This window comes from Macaca nemestrina, chromosome 12 (assembly GCF_043159975.1).
Source record: "Macaca nemestrina isolate mMacNem1 chromosome 12, mMacNem.hap1, whole genome shotgun sequence".
In the NCBI taxonomy this organism is placed as follows: domain Eukaryota; kingdom Metazoa; phylum Chordata; class Mammalia; order Primates; family Cercopithecidae; genus Macaca; species Macaca nemestrina.
The window spans coordinates 37921045-37940424 of NC_092136.1; the positions used below are offsets into that span (position 1 = coordinate 37921045).

Genomic DNA, 19380 nt, shown 5'->3' on the forward strand with positions numbered 1-19380 from the left:
ATTTGCATTTTCCTAGAGGCTGGTGATATTCACTATTTTTTCGTATACTGATTTGCCACCAGGATGTCATCTTTAGAAAAGTGTCTGTTCAAGATTTTGACCATATTCTAATTGCATTGTTTGTTTTCTTACTACTGAATTTAGAGAGTCCTTTATATATTCTGGATATAAGTCCTTTATTAGGTCTGTAATTTGCAAGTATTTTCTCTCAGTCTGTAGCTTGTTTTTTCATCTTTGTAGCAGGTTATTTTACAGAGCAAAAGACTGTAATTTTGATAAAGTTTAATTTACCAGTTTTGTTTCCTTATTAATGCAGGGCAGAGATGGAAGTCAGGGTTTCACACACAGGCTCCACCAGAGAGGGCAGGGCATTACTGCAGGACAGGGGTTCAGGGTTGTTATGGACTGAATTATATCCTCCAAAATTCATATGTTGAAGCCCCTAACCCCCAATGTGATTCTATCTGAAGACAAGGTCTTTGGATAGGTAATTAAGGTTAAATGAGGTCATAAGGGTAGGACCCTAATTTGCTATGACTGGTGTCCTTATAAGAAGAGCAAGAGACATCAGACATCTCTCTCTCCTCTGCCCTCTGCACATGCACAGAGGTAAGACACAGTGAAGGCAACTGACTGAAAACCACAAAGGAAGGCCGCACCAGAAACCAACCCTACCAGTACCTTGATCTTGGACTTCCAGCCTCCAGAACTGTGAGGAAATACATTTCTGTTACGTCACCCACTCTGCAGTCTTTTGTTATGGCAACCAGAGCAGACTAATGCAGGGTTGGAAGTCAGAATTCCACCCATAGTCTTCAAAGGGGAAGAGCACCCCCTCCTTATTGCAAGGGGCCTGGAAGAGAGGGCTCTGCCCACGGACTGTATTTCCTACAGTGCCTATCAAGGTGGAGGATGGGGCATGACTTGCTTGTGGTACTCACCCTGAGAGCAGGCAGGTATGGTTAAAGGATGTGACTTACTGGGTTATACTTTTCACAAATAACTTTTCACAGTTCTTTGGCTAAAGAGCCCAGGATTTTCTCGTGGCTTTTTTTTATTTTTTTTTTTCTGTGCCTGTTTTCAAGTTGTAGGCTTCTCCAGCGCCAAAGTCAGGACAAATAAGAGGCAAGAGAAAAACCCAGGGAACCCACCTCCAGGCAATTCCTCAAGTCCTTAAGCCCCTAGCCATCTACATTCTGTTCTCTATTTTTCACACATATTTTGTCCAGAGTTTTTTGTTGTGATTAGTGGAAGCAGTAAAATGGCATGTTGTGACTTCATCTTGTACAGAATTGGAACCCACAACTGGTTAGGAAAAACAAAAAACTTAAAACTAAAAGCAACATTCTTGGGGGTTCTAGAAGTTTCTTTGATTGGGAGAGGAGCCATAGGATTTATTGACTTGATCTGATATAGAAGATGATATCCTGGATTTGATAGGTTTAGCTCTTGTTTCAGTTTTTGTGTGACCTTGGGCAAATTATCTTGTCATCCCACATCTCAGTCTCTTCATCTGTCACAGACATAATTGGACTAGATCTTGATAGTAAATAGGTTTCATCTCTTGGGCCAATAAAATACAGTAGGAAAGCTTTATTGAGAAATATGTAAGACCATGATTAGGCTTAGTGAGAAGGAACATTGTATTTAATTAGCAATGCCTGCCTTGTGCATAAGATCATGGTAGTATACCTGCTTTGTTTTTATTTCTGTACCAGGGGATCTCTAAGGACTTTTCCAGGTCTAAAATTGTATGATTCTAATACAAGAAGAAAATTAACTTGAATATATAGATATCCAAAATGAAGGCAAAAGAAATGAGAAATTATCTTATGAAAAGTGAAAATAACCATATTAGGAATACAGGATGAAATACCTGGAAAATATTTTTTATCTGGTCATCCTGCCAGCCATGGGAAAAAGGAAAACTCATTGATTATCTAATTCTCTTCCTTTCTTTTTGCTTCTTTTTTTCCTCCTTTTCTACCTCCTGAGGTACTGATAAAATTTTCTATACTCCTTTTTGCTTTGTGAATTCAGAAGCTATGGAGAATATTACTCTCATTTTAATGGTTATTCTTAAGTTTAAAAATTATAAAATATGTATTTCAGGAAGTTTTAAAAATATGTACTTTATAATTTTAAAACTATATCCTTTTCTAAGTGTTTTTCTTAGGAGAGTATAAAGTCATTCAGCATCAGTATCTCTTTCTCTCAAACAGGACAAAGATGTTAACACATTAAGTAACCATTGAAGACTCACCTTCTCTTCTATTATTGAGGTTTAGCAATTTGTTTCACTTTTTAATTGAAAAAAAAAAAACTTATCCACTTAATTTTTTTTGAGTTTCCATTCAACTTTTTTAAGGTTTTTTTGATTTCCATAGGTATTGGGGAACAGATCGTGTTTGGTTACATGAGTAAGTTCTTTAATGGTGATTTGTGAGATTTTGGTGCACCCATCACCAGAGTAGTATACACTGAACCCAACTTGTAGTCGTTTATCCCTCAGACCCTTCTTACCCTTTCCCTGAGTCCCCAAATTTTATTGTGTCATTCTTATGTCTTTGCATCCTCATAGCTTAGCTCCCACTTATGAGTGAGAATGTACGATGTTTGCTTCTCCATTCCTGAGTTACTTCACTTAGAATAATGGTCTCCAATCCCATCCAGGTTGCTGCAAATGCCATTAATTCATTCCTTTTTATGGCTGATATATATATATATCTCACAGTGTCCACACATATATATATCACAGTTCCTTTATCCACTCGTTGATTGGTGGGCATTTGGGTTGGCTTTACATTTTTGCAACTGCGAACTGTGCTGCTGTAAACGTGTGTGCAAGTATCTTTTTATCTTTTTTCATATAATGACTTCTTTTCCTTTGGGTAGATAACCATTAGTTATCCACTTAATTTTTAAGTTTCTCTACTTGGTTTTGTTTCTTGCATCTCAGTCTCCCTCCTTGAGTTCGATTTTCTTCTTGCTAAATTACAGCCTTTATAGTTCATTCAATAATAGTTTGTGAGTGGAAAAGTCTCCTAATTTTTGTATGTGAAAAATGTTTTATTTTACTAGCAGTGATCACAAGATTGGAAATCAAACTCATATAACACAATAGGATTTAATCTATCATTAAAATATTCAGATTTATAGAAGTCAAGAAAAACAGCCTTATTACTACTTGCAGGTCCTAAAAGAATATGTATACACAGCTTCTTGTATCTCCCCTTACCTACACAGGATGTATTCAACATATATACGGTTTCACTTAGCACAGAGAAGCTACTGCCTTAGTTTCCCACCTCTCTTATATATTGTTCCTGTCATATAGGCCCGAAACTTGTATGCCCATGTAGAAAAATCTCAGTCCAGATATGCTCTCTCTAATCAGGAATTTCACAGTAAACAAGACAGATTATTAGCTCTTAGCATGCAGTATTCCATATTTATCTTTTTTTTTTTTTCTCTTGAGACATAGTTTCGCTCTTGTCACCCAGGCTGGAGTGCAATGGTGTGATCTCGGCTCACTGCAACCTCCGCCTCCCAGGTTCAAGGGATTCTCCTGCCTCAGCCTCCTGAGTAGCTGGGATTATAGGTGCCTGCCATCATGCCCAGCTAATTTTTACATTTTTAGTAGAGACAAGGTTTCGCCATGTTGGCCAGGCTGGTCTTGAACTCCTGACCTCTAGTGATCCACCTGCCTCAGCCTCCCATAATGCTGGGATTACAGGCATGAGCCACCGTGCCTGGCCTTCCATATTTATCTTAACTCAGTAAGCATTCAAGGAAATGGTGTTGTGAGAACTGATGTTTCCTTCCCAGGAAAGCCTTGTTATGTTTACGTACCTGGCCTGATGTAACCTTTTACACATAGGTGGTTTTGCCAGTCATATAATTCTAGATTGACAGTGGCTTTCCTCAGCAATTTGTAGATATTGCTCTATTGGATAGTTGCTGATTGGAAGTCAACTGTCTGCCTAGTAGCCATCTTTTTTTTTTTTTTTTTTTTTTTTTTTTGAGACAGAGTTTCACTCTTGTTGCCCAGGCTGGAGTGCAATGGCACAATCTCAGCTCACCGCAACCTCCGCCTCCCAGGTTCAAGCAATTCTCCTGCCTCAGACTCCCTAGTAGATGGGATTACAGGCATGTGCCACCACGCCTGGCTAATTTTGTATTTTTATTTTGTATTTTTAGTAGAGATGGGGTTTCTCCATGTTGGTCAGCCTGGTCTCGAACTCCTGACCTCAGGTGATCCGCCCACCTCGGTCTCCCAAAGTGCTGGGATTACAGGCATGAGCCACTGCACCCAGCCAAGGCCATTCTTTAAGAATCTGATTTTTTCTTCAAATAGTTTTTTGTTTTGCTTTGTGTTTTATTGTGGTAAGAACATAGCATGAGATCCACTCTCTCAACAAATGTTTATGTGCAAAACACAGTACTGCTAACTATAGGCACAATGTTGTACACCTGATCTCTAGAACTTATTCATCTTGCGTAACTAAAACTTTATAACATGTTCTCCTTATCTTCAAGTTTACTAAGACATATCTAAGTATGCATTTATTTTCATTCATCCTTCTTAGAACCTGGATTACATTTTTCATCTGAGGACTTGTGTCTTCAACATTGAAAAATGCATACCCAAGGTCTCTTCAACTGTTGCTACTTCACTCTTTTCTCTCTTCTTCCGGAGCTTTTGCTATACTTAACTTTCACCTCCTCAATCCTCCTTCCCTTTCTCTGAACTTCTTTTTCACAATACCTCAGGTCTATTTTTTTGATTTACTAATTCTCTCTTTGCTTTTGCCTTTTCAAAAGTTTATGCCATGTTATTTCTCGAATTTTTAATAAGCTATTTTTAGATCTGCCTGTTATCATATCATTTTTGCATGGTTTTGTTCTATATTTTCTTAGTCTTCATTATGAATTTTTTCTTTTTTATCTTATTGGTGAAAGATCATAAATGTCTTATTATAAAGCATTTTTCAGATTGTATAATTATTTTCACTTCATCTGAGAAGGAATTGATGTCAATAATTTATCTTCGTGGCTATTTTTAGTATTTTTTCTTCATTAATTATGGAATTTAGATTTTCAGGTTTGTCTTGGGTAGGAGGAAGCTTTGTCAATTATTTAGGCTTTTCTTCCTCTATCTCTTTCCTCCCTTTCAATGGCCTTCAGCCAACCCTGTTAGGATCCCAAATTAGAAATAAATCTTATATTGTTATATCGGTATTCCTGCCTTCTTGGGATAATTGTGACATTATCACTCATCACTGAGCCAGAAGGCAGCTTCACAGAAGCTCTGGCTTCAAAACTGTAGCTTCATCTTTACTTCCTTTCTTGATATTCTGGTAGTATTAGACAGCAGTTTTTTGTTTTTGTTTTTGTTTTAAGCTTCCTTTTATGGAGTGGTACTCCACCTCAGACCCTGATTTCAAACAATGATCCAATGTCTGGTTGCCACCTGCTTGGCACTTTTAGATCCTGTCACCCTGTGAGTGCTGAACTCCTAATCATCTCTGTCTGCCTACAGTGCTACAGCCCAGCAGACATTCATCTCCAGCCCTACTGCTTTGCATTTCTGTTCTTTTCTAGTCAAAGACATATTTAGTTTGTTCCTTAAAGTGTTATTGTCTTTTAAATTTTATCTTTTGTTATTTTATCTACAGTTACTATTATCCAAAGAAGAAGAGGGGTAGCTCAGATATTGAAACTTTGTCTTGAACAGAACTATAGTAGTTCTCATTACCCAATATAAGCAGCATACTACTTCTTTAGAAATATTTTTTTTTCCTCAAAGACACATTGAGTAAGACAATGGACAAATACTTGGGGAGGGAGGTGATTCTTCAGAAGCAAGCATTTTTTATCAGTCTTGCACAAAATCAGAAAGCACAGGCTGGGCACCGGTGGCTCAGACCTGTAATCCCAGCACTTTGGGAAGCTGAGGCAGGCAGATCACGAGGTCAAGAGATCAAGACCATCCTGGCCAACACTGTGAAACCCTGTCTCTACTAAAAATACGAAAATGAGCTGGCCCTGGTGGTGTGCACCTGTAGTCCCAGCTACGCAGAGGCTGAGGCAAGAGATTCACTTGAACCTGGGAGATGGAGGTTGCAGTGAGTGGAGATAGTGCCACTGCACTCCAGACTGGGTGACAGTGCGACACTCCATCTCAAAAAGAAAAGAAAGAAAAAAATCAGAAAGCACATTACTTAAATGTTATTCACTGATGACATTTCTAATGGAATTAGAGCTGTAGTCCAAACGAATTTTTAACTTGTAGTCCAAACTTAGAGACTGAATGATTAGCTCCAAATATCTCTCAAATATCACTCTTTTTAGCTGAGCTTCTTGGATAGGGCTGAATATCAGTCAGTCCAAGATTGAGCTCTTTAGAGGAAGTGAAGACGTTGTGTTGATTGAAAAGAGATCCATATGCTTTGGGCATATGTTTTAGACTGTCAGGTGGCGAGGCTGACATTCCGTTATGAAAATTTAGGAGCCTGACTTGTATTCTCACCCCAGCAGAAGGCCTTCCCACCTCCCCAATGAGCCATAACAGTGCCTGTGAAAAAGCTAAACTTTTTATTTTAAAAAAGCTTCAAATCCTCTCAAAGTCTTGGTAGAAACCTCACTTGAGGTCTTCCATAGCATAGGAGGAATTTTCTAGGAACCAGAAGGAAGATACTGACAAGAGAAGATCTTAGATCAGGAGTATCAAAAGGAAAAGACATAAGTTATCCTGATTTTCCTCTTTATTTAAATTTGTGCATATTCAACAAGGACCTTCTGTGTTCCCATCTCATCCTCAGTTCTGAGGATACTAAAATGATGGTCATTTGGTTCCTGTCCTTGAAGGATTAGATCAGAACAAGACAAGAGGCAGAGAGACAAGCCAGGAAATGACTAGTCATTGTGAGACATAAAAAGACTAAACAAAGGCAGCAAGAATGTAGAAGAGATAAAGATTTTTAAAATATATTTAAGAGACAGAATCCTGATAGACTGTAGAGTAAGGAAACAGGAAGAATTTATAACTCCAGGATGACTTCCACATCTTTTGCTTGTGTGACAGGATTGATTGGTGGGGCCATTCATTAGTACAAAGGATATGGGAGGAAGAAAAGGAAAAGGAGCAATAAGATAAAGGTTTTAGGTTTTAGACAGATTGAACTTTAAGTGTTTTGATAACATCCAGGTGGAGGAATTTAGTGGAAGCTAGATATATGCTAGATTCTAGGACAGAAACTAGGAAGTTATCAGCATATAGGGATATAGAATAAACACAGACAGAACCTTAGAGGAAAGACTAAAACAGAGTTATCTTTTCTCATTCCATCAAAAATTATTAATCAGTTGAGATAACTGAATAAAAATCAAAGAATTAGCATTTTAAATATAATGAAGCCCCGGGATACCTACCTACTCTTCTTTACTTTTGTAGTACCTTGGAATTGGCCCAGCCATCTCAAGTACTGTAAAAGAACCAAGCAAACTGTGAGAAGTTGGATTTAGAGCTATATTCATTTCCTGGAATACACAACTGCTAGCAGAAAGTTCAGCCTGACAGAGAAATCATAGAACCTCTCACAGAGGTTCCTGCCTAAAATATCAGAAGGCAATGCAAGTCCAAGTTAGTAGTATCTTCTATTGGTGGACAAAGACAAGAGACATGGATCCTAATACTGAATTCCCCTAATTGCCTCATAGTGGATAGTCAGGAGGCAGTAGAGCCCTAGCCATCAGGCAAAAATAGGAAAATAGAACTCTAGTGCTCTGGTGGGATTAGAAGAAGACCCAGACAGGAATCGGGAGACCACAGAAACAAAGAAGCAAATCCATGATCAGACTTGTAGTACCTAGAGCCTGGAGGCTGAGTGTCAGAGAAGAGGTATGAAGCGCCTGATCCACTATCACGTTTTATCATTTCTACCTCCTCAATAGTTCTCAAATCCATCACCTCTTTGCATTTTCACTGTTGTTCCTTTGGTTCAGGCCACCATCACCTCTTCTCTGAATTACTGGAACAGCCTCTTATCTGGTCTTTGTCTCCAGTTTGATTTTCCCACCCTGAATTCACTTTTGTCACTACAACTGGAGTGACCTTTGCAAAGTATAAATCTGATCATATCACCCACTTTTCATTTTAAAACCATTCCTTGAATGATTTTATAAACGAGATAAAGAACTGACAATCTTTTTCTGTAAAAGTCCAGAGAGTAAGTATTTTTGACTTTGCAGGTCATACCATGTCTGTCATAACCTCAACTCTGCCAGTGTAGTATAATAGCAGTCATAAACAATCTATAAATAAAATAGTTGTTGCTGGGTTTCAGTGAAATTTTATTTATAAAAACAAGTAGATTTGGCCCCTGAGTTAGTTTGCTGACCCGCGGACTAGAGGAACAAAGGACTTCCTCTATTTCTGTTGTGCCATTTGTACTGAAATCCTAGGTATCAAACCCTCAGAGAAATTCCATCATTGGGAGTAAGTAGCCCTAGTACAACTGGGAAGGCTAGAAGAGTGTAGTAACAGCAAGTCTGGGCTTTCCACAAGTATATATGCTGGTCCTCTTACATCAGCTACAGCTGTGGGTGTAGAAGTGCAGAGATGATGGCTGGAGAAGAGGCCAATCTCAGTGAAGTGACAGAGCCATCCTCAAACCTCAGGAGATTCTGTCATGATTCCATTCCATGTAGAAAGCAACCTATCTCAGCCTTTGAGCCCAACAGTAGCAGTGCTGATATGACCAATGGAAATGAACAAACATAACAAGGGGTTCAGGAGCAGCGAGAATAAAGAAAGGCAGTGAAGGGTTTATGCGAGGTGGGAATGAACAAAGATAGGCACAGAAAAGCAGTGAACCACAAGGAGAACAGAACATGGACAATGGCATGAAACTCAGAGAAGAGGAGAAGAGGTGGAGAAACTCAGGTAGGAAGAGCCCAAGGGATCTATTCCATCCCCATGGAAATACCCAGAAATAGCTGGATGATTCTTTGAGTGGGGCCAACTTTCAAGCCACAATAATTTGTAGAGCAAAAGGAGTTGCAACTGTGTTTGTTGTCACAGACCAATGAGGCAAGAGGTAGAGGGATTATATCCATAATGGCTAAAAGCTCCCAGGAATTCAGGAGTACAATGAAATGAATTTGAGTTTTATTCATCATAACATCTATATTCACTTGGAAAGTCATAGCACATGAAAATGCAGAACATATTATTTATTCATACTAAGACAGGTGTGCAACTAGGTTGATGTACTTATGCTAATTTTATGTCCTCCTTTCCCCACCTCCCACCTCACCTGAGAGGCTCAAAGGCTGGTACCATTTGGTGTCAGCAAAGGTCCAAAGAAATGCGTGTTGATCCTATTTAGGAAGGAAACTGCTTGTGAGTGTGAGATCCAGCTAAATAAGTAAAATATTAGCCCTCACAGCCTTCAGAATCTGGGCCCTACTACATGTTTAGCCTCATCTTACACTAATATCCATGTTGCTTTTCCTGCTCTTGCCCTATGGGTCTGCTTTGTGTTCTTAGGAACCACCATTCTCTCTCATTCCTCAGGGTCTTGCAAGTGCTATTTCCTCTACTTGGAATGCTGTCTTCCCCACCCATACACCCCCACCTGTGCCTAATATACTTCTAGATATCCTCTAGATCAGAGAGTTCTGTTTTAGATCTCAGTGGCCTTGTGAGATAGTAGGAAAAGCCCTGATCTATAAGTTGAAAGAACTCATTTCTGGTCCTAGATCAGCTTCCATATAGCTGTGTACTTTTGGGTTACTTTACCTTCTCTGAAAATTAACTTATTCAGAAAAACAGAGCTAAAAATATCAACTATACCCAATCCAGAGAGTAGTAAGAGAATTACACAAGATAATAGGAAGGGCTTTGAGTAGTATAAGGCACTATATTTGGAAACCTCCACAGAGGCCTTTCTGTCGCTCAACCTAGAGCTTTCCTCTCAGCCTGTTCTTCACATTCTCTTTTCCTCTTTACTGTAGGCACCAGAAATTCAACTTGCTTTCCTATCCTGCAATAATTTTCATCACTCACTCAATCCCTCGAAATCATGTTGTTCAAGACTGGCTGCTCTCCCTACTCACAATAATATTTGATGACCCAAAGCACACATGTTGTTTGACTGCTAATTACCACCAGGAAACAAAACAAGCAAACTTGGTGGTGTTAATCCCAGAGCTTTGGAAATATTTTATACTTCTCTTCTTCATGTTTTATTTTTTAAAATAACTGACACACCCTTAGACTTCTGCCTTCTAGCTTTCTTCTCAAATATGAAACTCAATAGAACTTCCTTTTCCTTCTGACTCTGATGTTACCCAAATCCCTGAGAACTCTTCCACAAGGATGCTCCTCTTCCTAGACTAAGAATGTCACCCACTAAGAAAGGTCATCTCCTTGTCTTAGGTATAGTTTGTAATTTGGAAGCCTCCAGCTTAGGTGACTCCATGGAGCCTCAGCCCATATAAAACTGATCTGAAAGAAAAGAGAAAATACATGGCCCAAGTGCTGCGCGTGCGCGCGCGCGCGCGCGCGCACACACACACACACACACACACTGCTAAATGAACATAGTGCTCTTTCCAGCTGACTCCAAATCAACCTCAGAGTTCTGTTCAATCCAACGCTTCAGCCAGCTTCATCAATCAAGAGCTTGCAAGTAAGATAAAGACAATTAGTTGCAAATACCATTGAGGAAGAACCTTTCTCTAAAAGTTCACTCTTAAAGGACTAGGGTAACCTTTTATATAAAGGTTGTGCCAGAATTGGAAAGTGCCCACAACCCTGTAATTTATATGTATTCTGGCTCCCTGCAGTGACATTCATTTCAGGTCAGTAGACTGCTTTAAGCAAATATTCATTAAATGGAACAATTCTGTTCTAGGTAAAAATTTACAGGCTGGAATGGTCCTTATGAGGTGATTCAGTCCTTCCTCTGAAGCAGTTGTGTACTTTATTTTCTAGGTGCTAGAAACCAAGACTTTTGCAGCCACAATTGGTAGCTTACACAAATCTTTTTCCATCTTCTTCCTTGTTGGTAGAACCAGATTTCATTTGGGTATGTATCGGTTTTCTTTGCTCTGTTTGGGTAGCATGCCCATTTTGACTGGTCGGTCCATGCTCCATCCATTGTTCAATATTTTGAAGATCACTCTCCAGTTGTTCATCCTCCATACAGCTATGTGCTCAAGGGAGGGTGCTCCTTCTCATTGCCAAGAGTGAATGGCAATGTATCCAAGTCAAAGTGATCTCATTCCCCTTGCCAGTGATTGGCTTATGGCTCTGTGTTTTGTATATAACATATAGCTCGGTTACTGAAGCTTGTGCATTTGTCACGTATTTCTCGTGTCATGGTTTTCATCTCTTTCATTTCGTTTAGGACCTTCTCTGCATTAATTACTCTAGCCATCAATTCTTCCACTTTTTTTTCAAGATTTTTAGTTTCTTTGCGCTGGGTACGTAATTCCTCCTTTAGCTCTGAGAAATTTGATGGACTGAAGCCTTCTTCTCTCATCTCGTCAAAGTCATTCTCCGTCCAGCTTTGATCCGTTGCTGGCGATGAGCTGCGCTCCTTTGCCGGGGGAGATGCGCTCTTATTTTTTGAATTTCCAGCTTTTCTGCCCTGCTTTTTCCCCATCTTTGTGGTTTTATCTGCCTCTGGTCTTTGATGATGGTGATGTACTGATGGGGTTTTGGTGTAGGTGTCCTTCCTGTTTGATAGTTTTCCTTCTAACAGTCAGGACCCTCAGCTGTAGGTCTGTTGGAGATTGCTTGAGGTCCACTCCAGACCCTGTTTGCCTGGGTATCAGCAGCAGAGGCTGTAGAAGATAGAATATTTCTGAACAGCGAGTGTACCTGTCTGATTCTTGCTTTGGAAGCTTCCTCTCAGGGGTGTACTCCACCCTGTGAGGTGTGGGGTGTCAGACTGCCCCTAGTGGGGGATGTCTCCCAGTTAGGCTGCTCAGGGGTCAGGGACCCACTTGAGCAGGGAGTCTGTCCCTTCTCAGATCTCAACCTCCGTGTTGGGAGATCCACTGCTCTCTTCAAAGCTGTCAGACAGAGTCGTTTGCGTCTGCAGAGTTTTCTGCTGCTTTTGTTGTTGTATAGTTGTGCCCTGTCCCCAGAGGTGGAGTCTACAGAGACAGGCAGGTTTCCTTGAGCTGCTGTGAGCTCCACCCAGTTCGAGCTTCCCAGCGGCTATGTTTACCTTTAAGCCTCGGCAATGGCGGGCGCCCCTCCCCCAGCCTCGCTGCTGCCTTGCCGGTAGATCACAGACTGCTGTGCTAGCAATGAGGGAGGCTCCGTGGGTGTGGGACCCTCCCGGCCAGGCGTGGGATATGATCTCCTGGTGTGCCTCTTTGCTTAAAGCGCAGTATTGGGGTGGGAGTTACCCGATTTTCCAGGTGTTGTGTGTCTCAGTTCCCCTGGCTAGGAAAAGGGATTCCCTTCCCCCTTGCGCTTCCCAGGTGAGGCAATGCCTCGCCCTGCTTCAGCGCTCGCTGGTCGGGCTGCAGCAGCTGACCAGCACCGATCGTCCGGCACTCCCCAGTGAGATGAACCCAGTACCTCAGTTGAAAATGCAGAAATCACCGGTCTTCTGTGTCGCTCGCGCTGGGAGTTGGAGACTGGAGCTGTTCCTATTCGGACTCGATCAACTGGAAGAAAGAGTATCAGCGATTGAGGATCAAATGAATGAAATGAAGCGAGAAGAGAAACCAAAAGAAAAAAGAAGAAAAAGAAATGAACAAAGCCTGCAAGAAGTATGGGATTATGTAAAAAGACCAAATCTACGTCTGATTGGGGTGCCTGAAAGTGAGGGGGAAAATGGAACCAAGTTGGAAAACACTCTTCAGGATATCATCCAGGAGAACTTCCCCAACCTAGTAGGGCAGGCCAACATTCAAATCCAGGAAATACAGAGAACGCCACAAAGATACTCCTCGAGAAGAGCAACTCCAAGACACATAATTGCCAGATTCACCAAAGTTGAAATGAAGGAAAAAATCTTAAGGGCAGCCAGAGAGAAAGGTCGGGTTACCCACAAAGGGAAGCCCATCAGACTAACAGCAGATCTCTCGGCAGAAACTCTACAAGCCAGAAGAGAGTGGGGGCCAATATTCAACATTCTTAAAGAAAAGAATTTTAAACCCAGAATTTCATATCCAGCCAAACTAAGTTTCATAAATGAAGGAGAAATAAAATCCTTTACAGATAAGCAAATGCTTAGAGATTTTGTCACCACTAGGCCTGCCTTACAAGAGATCCTGAAGGAAGCACTCAACATGGAAAGGAACAACCGGTACCAGCCATTGCAAAAACATGCCAAAATGTAAAGACCATCGAGGCTAGGAAGAAACTGCATCAACTAACGAGCAAAATAACCAGTTAATATCATAATGGCAGGATCAAGTTCACACATAACAATCTTAACCTTAAATGTAAATGGACTAAATGCTCCAATTAAAAGACACAGACTGGCAAACTGGATAAAGAGTCAAGACCCATCAGTCTGCTGTATTCAGGAGACCCATCTCACACGCAGAGACATACATAGGCTCAAAATAAAGGGATGGAGGAAGATTTACCAAGCAAATGGAGAACAAAAAAAAGCGGGGGTTGCAATACTAGTCTCTGATAAAACAGACTTTAAACCATCAAAGATCAAAAGAGACAAAGAAGGCCATTACATAATGGTAAAGGGATCAATTCAACAGGAAGAGCTAACTATCCTAAATATATATGCACCCAATACAGGAGCACCCAGATTCATCAAGCAAGTCCTTAGAGACTTACAAAGAGACTTAGACTCCCATACAATAATAATGGGAGACTTCAACACTCCACTGTCAATATTAGACAGATCAACGAGACAGAAAGTTAACAAGGATATCCAGGAATTGAACTCATCTCTGCAGCAAGCAGACCTAATAGACATCTACAGAACTCTCCACCCCAAATCAACAGAATATACATTCTTCTCAGCACCACATCGTACTTACTCCAAAATTGACCACGTAATTGGAAGTAAAGCACTCCTCAGCAAATGTACAAGAACAGAAATTATAACAAACTGTCTCTCAGACCACAGTGCAATCAAACTAGAACTCAGGACTAAGAAACTCAATCAAAACTGCTCAACTACATGGAAACTGAACAACCTGCTCCTGAATGACTACTGGGTACATAACGAAATGAAGGCAGAAATAAAGATGTTCTTTGAAACCAATGAGAACAAAGATACAACATACCAGAATCTCTGGGACACATTTAAAGCAGTGTGTAGAGGGAAATTTATAGCACTAAATGCCCACAAGAGAAAGCAGGAGAGATCTAAAATTGACACTCTAACATCACAATTAAAAGAGTTAGAGAAGCAAGAGCAAACACATTCGAAAGCTAGCAGAAGGCAAGAAATAACTAAGATCAGAGCAGAACTGAAGGAGATAGAGACACAAAAAACTCTCCAAAAAATCAATGAATCTAGGAGTTGGTTTTTTGAAAAGATCAACAAAATTGACAGACCACTAGCCAGACTAATAAAGAAGAAAAGAGAGAAGAATCAAATCGACGCAATTAAAAATGATAAAGGGGATATCACCACCGACCCCACAGAAATACAAACTACCATCAGAGAATACTATAAACACCTCTACGCAAACAAACTGGAAAATCTAGAAGAAATGGATAATTTCCTGGACACTTACACTCTTCCAAGACTAAACCAGGAAGAAGTTGAATCCCTGAATAGACCAATAGTAGGCTCTGAAATTGAGGCAATAATTAATAGCCTACCAACCAAAAAAAGTCCAGGACCAGATGGATTCACAGCTGAATTCTACCAGAGGTACAAGGAGGAGTTGGCACCATTCATTCTGAAACTATTCCAATCAATAGAAAAAGAGGGAATCCTCCCTAACTCATTTTATGAGGCCAACATCATTCTGATACCAAAGCCTGGCAGAGACACAACAAAAAAAGAGAATTTTAGACCAATATCCCTGATGAACATCGATGCAAAAATCCTCAATAAAATACTGGCAAACCGGGTTCAGCAACCCATCAAAAAGCTTATCCACCATGATCAAGTGGGCTTCATCCCTGGGATGCAAGGCTGGTTCAACATTCGCAAATCAATAAACATAATCCAGCATATAAACAGAACCAAAGACAAGAACCACATGATTATCTCAATAGATGCAGAAAAGGCTTTTGACAAAATTCAACAGCCCTTCATGCTAAAAACTCTCAATAAATTCGGTATTGATGGAACGTACCTCAAAATAATAAGAGCTATCTATGACAAACCCACAGCCAATATCATACTGAATGGGCAAAAACTGGAAAAATTCCCTTTGAAAACTGGCACAAGACAGGGATGCCCTCTCTCACCACTCCTATTCAACATAGTGTTGGAAGTTCTGGCTAGGGCAATTAGGCAAGAGAAAGAAATCAAGGGTATTCAGTTAGGAAAAGAAGAAGTCAAATTGTCCCTGTTTGCGGATGACATGATTGTATATTTAGAAAACCCCATTGTCTCAGCCCAAAATCTCCTTAAGCTGATAAGCAATTTCAGCAAAGTCTCAGGATACAAAATTAATGTGCAAAAATCACAAGCATTCTTATACACCAGTAACAGACAAACAGAGAGCCAAATCAGGAATGAACTTCCATTCACAATTGCTTCAAAGAGAATAAAATACCTAGGAATCCAACTTACAAGGGATGTAAAGGACCTCTTCAAGGAGAACTACAAACCACTGCTCAGTGAAATAAAAGAGGACACAAACAAATGGAAGAACATACCATGCTCATGGATAGGAAGAATCAATATCGTGAAAATGGCCATACTGCCCAAGGTTATTTATAGATTCAATGCCATCCCCATCAAGCTACCAACGAGTTTCTTCACAGAATTGGAAAAAACTGCTTTAAAGTTCATATGGAACCAAAAAAGAGCCCGCATCTCCAAGACAATCCTAAGTCAAAAGAACAAAGCTGGAGGCATCACGCTACCTGACTTCAAACTATACTACAAAGCTACAGTAACCAAAACAGCATGGTACTGGTACCAAAACAGAGAAATAGACCAATGGAACAGAACAGAGTCCTCAGAAATAATACCACACATCTACAGCCATCTGATCTTTGACAAACCTGAGAGAAACAAGAAATGGGGAAAAGATTCCCTATTTAATAAATGGTGCTGGGAAAATTGGCTAGCCGTAAGTAGAAAGCTGAAACTGGATCCTTTCCTTACTCCTTATACGAAAATTAATTCAAGATGGATTAGAGACTTAAATGTTAGACCTAATACCATTAAAATCCTAGAGGAAAACCTAGGTAGTACCATTCGGGACATAGGCATGGGCAAAGACTTCATGTCTAAAACACCAAAAGCAACGGCAGCAAAAGCCAAAATTGACAAATGGGATCTCATTAAACTAAAGAGCTTCTGCACAGCAAAAGAAACTACCATCAGAGTGAACAGGCAACCTACAGAATGGGAGAAAATTTTTGCAATCTACTCATCTGACAAAGGGCTAATATCCAGAACCTACAAAGAACTCAAACAAATTTACAAGAAAAAAACAAACAACCCCATCAAAAAGTGGGCAAAGGATATGAACAGACATTTCTCAAAAGAAGACATTCAGACAGCCAACAGACACATGAAAAAATGCTCATCATCACTGGCCATCAGAGAAATGCAAATCAAAACCACAATGAGATACCATCTCACACCAGTTAGAATGGCGATCATTCAAAAGTCAGGAAACAACAGGTGCTGGAGAGGATGTGGAGAAATAGGAACACTTTTACACTGTTGGTGGGATTGTAAACTAGTTCAACCATTATGGAAAACAGTATGGCGATTCCTCAAGGATCTAGAACTAGATGTACCATATGACCCAGCCATCCCATTACTGGGTATATACCCAAAGGATTATAAATTATGCTGCTATAAAGACACATGCACACGTATGTTTATTGCGGCACTATTCACAATAGCAAAGACTTGGAATCAACCCAAATGTCCATCAGTGACAGATTGGATTAAGAAAATGTGGCACATATACACCATGGAATACTATGCAGCCATCAAAAAGGATGAGTTTGTGTCCTTTGTAGGGACATGGATGCAGCTGGAAACCATCATTCTTAGCAAACTATCACAAGAACAGAAAACCAAACACCGCATGTTCTCACTCATAGGTGGGAACTGAACAATGAGATCACTCGGACTCAGGAAGGGGAACATCACACACCGGGGCCTATCATGGGGAGGGGGGAGGGGGGAGGGGGGAGGGATTGCATTGGGAGTTATACCTGATGTAAATGACGAGTTGATGGGTGCAGCACACCAACAAAGCACAAGTATACATATGTAACAAACCTGCACGTTATGCACATGTACCCTACAACTTAAAGTATAATAATAATAAATAAATTAAAAAAAAAAAAAAAAAAAAAAAAGAACTACAGTGACTCGGGAAAAAAAAAAAAAAAAAACATATAGCTCCATCTTGGCCAATGATATGGGAGGGGAAGTCCAGTGAGAAAACTTCTTGAGTAAATTTCTTTCATCTTAAAAGAGAGACTCAAGGGACTTCACAATAAAGTTGGCAGATTAAATGATTAAATACATGTATTTACCACTGGTTCCCCTCAAAACCCCACTAAAATAATAGTATTATTTCCTTTAAGGCATAAATTTGTAAAAATGAGGAAAACAGGAGGGGAGAGAAGACCCAAGAAAGTTGAATGAGCTGAATGTAAGCCATCCATGGAGAAAGCTGAGAAGCAACTAAATTTCACAAGAATGCACCAAAGTTAGCCAAAATGTTGAGTACAGCACATAGGAAAGATAGAACAGAACTGTATCCCTGATGACATCACTGAGACAGCCTAAAACCGTGCTGGTCTCCGCACTTCATGTTATGTGAGATAATAAATGTCCCTAGTTTACACTGCTTTCAGATGGCTTTTTTTTTTATTTCTTGCAGTCCAAATCATCTAATTGATACAGAGTCTCGAGTTCTTTAAGAAAAAATGGGGGTGGGGTGCATGGCACGAGGTCTGGGAAGACGTGAATTAAAGCAGCTCTCGTTAGTCACGTGAGCACTCTTGCTCATTTTTCTCTCTCTTGCATCTATCCAACCTCCACTTTCTAGTCATAATTTCTTCTGCTTGTTCACATTACCTGCTACTTTTTTCATTTCAATTTTTAATTTTTGTGGGTACATATTGGGTTTATGGGGGTATATAATGCATATATTTATGGGGTACATAAGATACTTTGATACAGGCATGCAATGCATAATAATCACATCATGGAAAATGCAGTACCCGTCCCCTCAAGTATTTATCCATTGTATTACAAACAATCAGTTATACTCTTTTAGTTATTTATAAACATACAATTAAATTATAGTTATACTCTTTCAGTTATTTGTAAATATACAATTAAATTATTGACTATAGTCACCCTGTTGTGTTATCAATTAGTAGGTCTTATGTCTTATTTTTTCTATTTTGTCTGTGTGTGTCCCTGCTACTTTTCTAAGCAAATGGCTGGAGACAACTCCCCTCTATTTTATGGCTTCCTTTCAACTTCAGCTCCCATCATTAAAATGCATTTTCTCTAGAGTAATTTATTGAAAAGGTAAATAGGATACGTGCAGTTCATTTTTAATGCCAGGCTACATGATGTCTCTGACCAGTTTTCTAATTGGTTTTCCTTCATTACAATTCCCATCCCTGGTCCAGTAAGCACATGTTGTGGGGGAAAGAAAGGTGTATCAGGGTTGTGGTGATATAAAACTACTTCCCTAGACTCACCCGCTGTGGGTAGGAAGGCGTCATTTCTTCTTAGAATAGGCAGTAGAATAGACTGACTGAACCTCAAAGAACTGGTTACCTTGTTGAAACATCAAAAAAAGGAAGAATATACAAACCCCATTCCTTCTATGTTATCTCACAGCAAAGGCATTTTAAAGCCTAAACCACAACTTCCTACTACAATCATTTTCTCTTGTGGCCTCACTGAAAATGAGATACAGCAACTTCTTACAACTTCATAGTGTCCCTTCTGGAAATATTATGCCCTTGAGTAGTCTCATCTCCAGGCAAAATCATTCCATTTCCTTACACTATCATTTTAAGGACTAAGGAAGAAAATATCTCACTTATCACATTTATACAACTTATCTCCACAGAATGAATGCATAGATTAGTTTTTGTTCAACAGTAATGAAAGGCACTATGCAAATACCAAAGGCAATATTTTAAGTTATGGCATTTTTATTCACAAAGTATGTATTGAATATAATTTAAGGATGCAA

The 19380-nt window shown here is 39.8% G+C and overlaps 1 long non-coding RNA gene across 1 annotated transcript; it reads left to right on the top strand.

The window, feature by feature from the left end:
- The first annotated feature begins 820 nt into the window (after window positions 1–820).
- LOC105463284 (uncharacterized) lies at window positions 821–17880 on the top strand. The gene is made up of 3 exons (XR_976234.3): window positions 821–956; window positions 11003–11096; window positions 17744–17880. It is a non-coding gene; the product is annotated as an uncharacterized lncRNA (long non-coding RNA).
- The last annotated feature ends 1500 nt before the right edge of the window (window positions 17881–19380 follow it).